Here is a 7,903-nt window from a genome sequence, read left to right on the forward strand (position 1 = left end):
CATTTGCATATGAAAACTAATTGCTACACTGAAAATAGAATAGAGAGAAATCAGTGTGGAAACTTTGTGAAGCCTAGACTCAAAGAAGTAATGATTTGGTGAAGAATTCATGGGATAAAATCATTGACAGCTGTGTTGCCAATGCACTATGAGCAGACTACATGGATAAGAAGGAGAGCTCTATTGATGAACATGAGACATTGAGACAAGTGGTTATACAGAAAATGGAGTTCCAAGAAATTTAGGTCAGAATTCAGGGTTTAGAGAATTGACAGTGTTTCAGAAGAAGATAACATGACTGTATTGAATGAATAGAATTTATATATGAATAAATGCAGATTTTTGTACATGAATAAATATAGATTGTTGTATATAAAAACAAAATAACTCTTAATGTGTCTTTTGGAGAGAGACAATAAATATAAGACCTGGGGCAACTAGGTGGCTGGGCGGCTAGGTGGCGTAGTGGATAAAGCACAGGCCTTGGAGTCAGGAGTACCTGGGTTCAAATGCGGTCTCAGACACTTAATAATTACCTAGCTGTGTGGCCTTGGGCAAGCCACTTAACCCCATTTGCCTTGCAAAAAACTAAATAGATAAATAAATAGATGAATGAATAAAAGACCTGGGCTTAATTTTGGGAAAATATGCATATATATGAATATGTATTTGTGTGGATATACATGTATATGGATATATGCAGATACATATGTTTATTGTGTAGATATACATACAGATATAGATATATCAATGTTATATGTGGGTTTTCTCTAGTAAAGAGCTACGAGGGAGGAGAGAAAGTTTGGAATTCAAATGCAACTAAAAAACAAAATTTTTTTCTAAAGACTTTTCTGGAGCAGGTTGAAAAATTGCAATCTGGTGAGAAATGAAGAGTTGGGTAACCTGGGCAACATCCTTAAGTAGAGATTCTCTAACAGTTTCATCTCATCACCTTATTTTCATTTTATTTTCACTATCACTGTAGTTACCATTATTATATGATAATAATATACCTAGAAATTATTTTGACAAGGAGTTCAGTTCATTCATTTGAACCAAACAGACCAGGCTAGACCACTAATGTCTCTCAGAAAGTTATCTAAAGGACACTGTCTCATAGCACTCTATGCTATGGGCCTACTTTAGGCTCAAAAGGAAGAATTCCCATGTAGAATTCAGTTCATAGGTCTGACCTTGGAGATCATCTACTCTACACTTCCACTTCACAAAGAAAAAGATTGAGGTCCTTAATGGTTAAATAGTTTGTCCAAGCTCACAAAAGGTAGTATGTGGAATGTTAAACCCTATCTCCTGACTTCAAATATAGCACTTTGTCAATAGCAATGAGAAAAAAAAAATGGGAGTGGGGGGGTACATCATAATACAAGACTAGTATACTACCTATTGCAAAATATTGATCTCTAATAAATTTGTTTGTTTGGGTTTTTTTTTAGTTTTTTTCAAGGCATTGGGGTTAAGTGGCTTGCCCAAGGCCACACAGCTAGGTAATTATAATTATTAAGTGTCTGAAGCCGGATTTGAACTCAGGTACTCCTGACTCCAGGGCCCGTGCGCTATCTACTGCACCACCTAGCTGCCCCTCTAATAAATTTCCATAAGATCTTAAAGCATCCAGGTAGCATAGAAGTCCCCATTCATATCCCTAGGTAATACAAATAAGGTGCCTTTTTATTCCTGTCTGGTAGGTGCTGGGTAGAGAGGAGATATCCATAGCACCTCCAATCCTTCTATGACTGTTTGAATCATCAGGGTCTGTCCAGGGTACTAAAAGCAACTTTTAATCATTCCTTTAAGAGAAAGGTTAATAACTTTAATGAATGATATGCCTCATTGAACAATTGAGTTCTCACACTGATATTCAAGGCTCTTAGAATTTTAATGAAGCTACTGAGGAGCTGTGGTAAATTTCCCTCCTCTCTTTCCGCTTTTACTTGCCAAGTTTCCAACAGTAGAGAACATGGAAGTTCTCCTGGGATTGACTCTACATAGAATTGTGACTGTTTTTGCAAAAGATCAGATAATAATAATAAATCAATAATAAATTGAATAAATACTGAGTTTGCTGCTGAAATATTGAGACCATATTATTTAAAAGTTTTTAATGCCAGTAAAAATAAAACATAGGAGCAGATTATCATAAAACAGGAAGAAAAAGCACTGAGTGGCTGATATTAAAATACTTGATGTTAATCTATACAACGTCAGGGAGGAAACTACACTGATATTCTTTCAGCTTCATCTAGAGCTATCAACTTTTGTTTCTCAGTGTCCTTGAACATTTATCTTTCTTCTGACATTGTGAGATTCAAATGGGATAGTGGGGATGAGTAAGAGGATAATAATAAGCATTCATTTAGTACAGGATGGGAAGAAAATTTAGAAATCATTTTGTGCATGTAGTAAAAGGACTCAGTGTTTCTTCTGATCATCCTCAATATTCATGTCTTTTGACTAGAGAAGAGTGAAGTCAGCAGAGTCAGGGCTCTGTGTGAAACCATTGGAAGCATCAAACATCAACTGGGTAAGACTTGGAGGTCTTGGAATGCACAATTCCATCCATGTTCTCTCTTCCTTTTCTGTTCTTTTTTTCATAATATTATATCATCAAAATGGGGAGAATCTTTCAGATAAGTGAGGTGCTAAAAAATTTTATTCATACATTTACTGTATGAAGAACATCACTGTTATTATTATTTTATTTTTGTTACATTGCAAGTTCCAAACTCTTCCTCCCCCACTTCTTACAAATCACTAGCAAAGTTCACCATTTGACATAGATAGATAGATGATAAAGAGATAGAGAGATAGATAGATAAAACCAAGGAGAAATATGTAATACTAGTCTATGCATACTTCTATTTAGCAGTTCTTTCTCTAGAAGTCAGCTTTATCTTCCTCCACTTTTCCTCTGTTTTGCATTTGAGTGTTTTATTACATTCAGAATAGCTTTGTCATTCACAGTTATCCTTCAAACACTATTACCTATTATTTATGCTATTTTCTCTAAGTACTGCTCATTTCATTCTTCATTATTCCATTCTAGACTTTCCAATTTTTTTCTAAAATAAAGATGAAAATCACAAATTACAGAAAATTAGTATTTTATTACAATTATATACCAGTTTTTAATCAGTTTCCAATTGACAGACATCCCCTCAACAGTTCTTTGTCACCACATAGAGATCTGCTATAAATATATTAGAGCATATAGATTCTTTTTCTCTATTGTCTGATCATCTTGGAGAAAATACCTTATAGTGGTATTTCTTGGACCAAAAATAGTATACATTATTCCAGATTTCTTTCCAAAATGGCTGGATCGGTTCATAGTTTCACCGGTATTATATTAGTGACCTGTACTCATTGTAACTGAAATAATTTAATTTCAAATAAAGTTATTCTTGCTTTTCAACTATCAAGTAAAAATTTGTTTGACTTGTGAAGGAATTCTAATTTACTGCAAGGAATCCACAGCTTGTGAAAGAGGAGAAAAGGATTATCCAGGAAAGGGAATAAAAAAAATAGCTTCTGAACACCCACATCTCATAACCTCTTGCTCTTTAGGTCCCACTTTCCCCATCTTTCACCCTAAATTGTCTTCGTGTATTATTCAAACTGCTTTCAGTTTCACACTGAAGGTCAAGTCTCAGGGAGAGCATCAGATGGGATATACTTAGCTTTGATCCCTTAACCCTAATAGTAATAGTAGTAGCAGTAGCAGTAGCAGTAGTAGAAGTCATAGAAGTAGAAGTAGTAGAAATAGTGGTGGTGGTGGTGGTGGTAGTGAAAGTGGTAGTAGTAGTAGTAGTAGTAGTAGTAGTAGTAGTAGTAGTAGTAGTAGTAGTAGTAGTAGTAGTAGTAGTAATAGTAGAAGTAGTAACAATGTTTATTAAAGTCTTTGGGTAACATATGATACCTCATTTGCAACAACCCCTGTATTGTGACAGACAGGTTAATTACTTATTAGGATCAGATATTCATGAAAAACCACAAAGTTTTTTAAAGTTCTATTTTATAGCTTTATGAGTTTGACAAACATTAACAATATAAGTTTTTCCTATACAACAAATGGGAAAAGAAATCCATACCAAACCATAAATTTCTTCTCCACACAATTTGGTTTCTAAATATATTTCAAATTTAACAGCATACTTTCAACACTTACAATGTACTTATTGTTTTATCATCCATTTCTAAACTATTAAAAAAAGAAACAAATTCAGTATCATAGTTACAATTACATCTCTGTGGTATGGAAATAAGATATCATTATGGGAAGTTATACCTTCTTTTAAAGGAACAGAATAAGCCAAAGATGCACTGGAATAGGATTTGAGATAAGGAGATATATTCATTGAGAAAATCCAGGAACCCTAGGTAGGAAGCAGAGTGAAAAGCATTGCAGTTAAGATTGTTAGGGACAGGAAGAAAAACATTATTTTTATGAAAATAAATCACAAGCCATCTGAATAGAAGAAAAAATAAAAAAAGAGAAATGAAACAGATGGCAAATTTTGCATGGGGCAATAGTACAGAAGTTTAGTAACAAGAGACTTTAATTATTCCAAAATTAACTAAAGTGATTTTATTGTTTGTCTCTGTGTCAGTCTCACTCTTCCCTCCCTCCCTTCCTTCTTTTTTCATACTTTTTTCCTCTCGCTTTATATAACTCTCTTTCTTCCTTCTTTTCCTTCCCTCTGTTCCTCCCCATATTTTCACTCTATCTCTGTGTGTGTCTCTCTCTCTCTGTCTCTCTCTCTCTATCTATCTATCTATCTCTGTGTGTGTGTGTGTGTGTGTGTGTGTGTGTGTGTGTGTGTGTGTGTGTGTGTGTGTCTTTCTCTTTCTGGTTATCTCTGTCTCTTCATCTCTCTGTCTCTTTGTAACTCTGTCTCTGTCTCTGTCTGTCTCTGTCTCTTGCTCTCTCTCTCTCCTTCTCGATCTTTGAGTAAACTGATATATGAAAATCTCAAGGAGGCAACTCTCTTCTCTGATGCTAATGTTCCAGTGAATTGGCTTAAAAGGTTTTGGGATAGAATAGGGCTGATTTTAATCTGCTCTGCCTCTTTATGCCTTCTATATGTTGACATGGGTGGGTTTGTTCGTGAAAATCTACAGGATAATTTTAGCATTATATAACAATATGCTGTAAATTATAGAATTAGAGAATCTTTAGAAGCAGAGATTGTCAGAACTAAAAATTTCTATAAATATGACTTATTCTAATCCTTCTATTTTACAAATAAAAAACTGAGACAAAAAGCAGAAAAATAATCTGCCCAAGGTCACTTCTGATTTAAATGAAATATTCTCTAAAGGGTAATTGACTTTTTAATAATAACAATAACTAATATTTATATGTCACTTTGAGTTTTGTGAGGCAACTTATATAGAAATATATATGTGTGTGTGTGTGTGTGTGTGTGTGTGTGTGTGTGTGTGTGTGTGTGTGTGTAATTTCAACTTTATCACTTAGGGAGGTAAGTATTGGTAATATCCTTATGTTACACAGGAGGGAATTGAGGGTAAGTGAAGTTAAGTGATTTGTCCTAGGTCATACAGCTAATAAATATCTGACACCAGATTTGAACTCTGGTATTCCTAATTCCAGGTCTCCCACTCTAAACACTGGGCCACCTAGTTACCTCTTTAGAGAGTAAATCAAAACAGGACCATGATCACTGGTGTTTTTTTAACTCCTTAAGGGGAAATATCACATTATCCACCATTTCATCATAGAAGTATTTATTTACTTAATTATATCATTCAAAAAGTTTAACTCTCTTTTAATAGAATCATGGGTTGGAAAAACAAGACCACTATCTCTGAATTCCTCCTCCTAGGACTCTTTGAGGGATCAGAGCATCAACAACTACTCTTCTGGCTATTTCTGCTCATGTATCTGGTTACTGTGATTGGAAACCTACTCATCATTGTGGCTGTTGCTTTCAACATTCACCTCCATACTCCTATGTACTACTTTCTAGCCAATTTATCTTTTGCTGATTCCAGTTTCATCTCTACCACAGTCCCCAAGATATTGATGAATATTAAAACTCAGAATAACTCCATCTCTTATTCTGACTGCCTGACACAGTTATATTTTTTTTATCATATTTGGTTCAGTAGATGAGTTTCTCCTGGCAACAATGGCATATGACCGTTATGTAGCCATTTGTTATCCACTCCATTATGCAATAATGATGAGACCTCAGCTTTGTTTCCTCTTGATTTCAATTCCATGGGCTATTAATGGCCTTCATTCCCTCTTACATACATTGCTGATGAATGAACTAGTCTTCTGTAACAAAAACGAAATTACCCATTTCTTCTGTGACCTGAAACCCTTACTGAAGCTGTCCTGTTCACATATCTTCATTAATGAGCTAATGGTTCTCACCATTGGTATTCTTGCTGGCATGATTCCATTGCTTGGCATCATCATATCTTATGTATATATATATATATATATATATATATATATATATATATATATATATATATAGCTTTGACCATTCTAAATATGCCATCTGCAAAAGGGAAGCAGAAAGCCTTTTCCACCTGTAGCTCCCATCTTTCTGTAGTGGCTCTCTTCTTTGGGACTGTCTTTGGAGTATACTTTAGACCATCCAACCACTCAGCCCACATTATTGTGTCTCTAATGTACACAGTGTTGACTCCAATGCTGAACCCTTTTATCTATACCCTGAGGAACAGGGATATGAAAGCAGCCCTTCGAAGATTCTTTTAAGTTACCTTCTTGAGGACTAAGTAATCTAAAATCATTCCTAAAATTATATTTTACTTCTCTTATGCTCCCCAAACTGAGCAGCAGGAGGGGGCCAACTTCAAAGAATTTTCCCACAGGGAAACTGTTGTGATCCATTCAGATATAAGTCAAATATCTTAAGTTCTCTCAGTCTTTGTCTATCTGTGTTGACAAATTTGAAAGCAGACAAATTCACTGATTGTGCAATAATATAACTCTATTGTTGAAGATGCAAAATAACAAATTTTAAAATTGAAGAGTGTGACTTAGAGAAGCTTAGTTACAGAGAAAGATTATAAATTTCCAGAGAAATACAATTTTGATTCCCTTTCTCCATATAGTCTGGTCATCAGGCTAGGGAATTCTGGTCATCTGATTATAAAATGACATCTGGTCACCCATTTCCCTTTTATTTTACTTTTATTTACTTATCACTTTAGGTGTATTCAAATCTATGCCATGCCTTGTCAGCTAATCCCTGAGTCAACATCACATGGTGTGATAATAAAATTTCTCCTCAGAAAAATCAGAAGGCAGCCCTAGTTCTTGTCGATATTCCATGGCTACCTTAGCTATGAGCAAGTCTCTGAGACTCAGTTTCATGTTTTATTTTATAAAGGAGTTGCACTAAATAAGCTATAATCATTTATATCACTAACTAGAGGTAACTTTCCAGAAAAGAATGGATGTTGAGATCATAATATCATTTTGTAGGTTATCTCTGATTTGCAAGTAATTACTTTGATGCATGATATGGGTAGTTGATCTATTAATAATAATAAGGAGGGGCTGGAACATACCTTCCTGAACCTAATGAGAAAAACAGGGGTGAAAAGCATTACATATATAGATATAGATATTTATATATATGTATGTATGGAGAGAGAGAGAGAAAGAAAGAGAAAGAAAGAAAAAGAAAAAAGAAAGGGTGAAAACTATATGTTAGAGCTATATTATATAATAAAGCAAAGTGCACTTGAATATAGCAAGATGATTTCTTCAGAAACAAGACTAAAATTTGTAAATCTAACTTTATTCTTTTAGATAACTGGGTGAAGAGTAAACTAAATGACAGACTACATGGTGATTTCAATTCAATTCCATTCAAGAATG

At 34.5% G+C, this 7,903-nt stretch overlaps 1 pseudogene; it reads left to right on the forward strand.

The window, feature by feature from the left end:
- The first annotated feature begins 5,818 nt into the window (after positions 1–5,818).
- LOC141513720 (olfactory receptor 1G1-like) lies at positions 5,819–6,772 on the forward strand (annotated as a pseudogene).
- Positions 6,773–7,903: the final 1,131 nt, after the last annotated feature.

Source organism: Macrotis lagotis, chromosome 1 (genome assembly GCF_037893015.1).
Source record: "Macrotis lagotis isolate mMagLag1 chromosome 1, bilby.v1.9.chrom.fasta, whole genome shotgun sequence".
Lineage (NCBI taxonomy): Eukaryota > Metazoa > Chordata > Mammalia > Peramelemorphia > Peramelidae > Macrotis > Macrotis lagotis.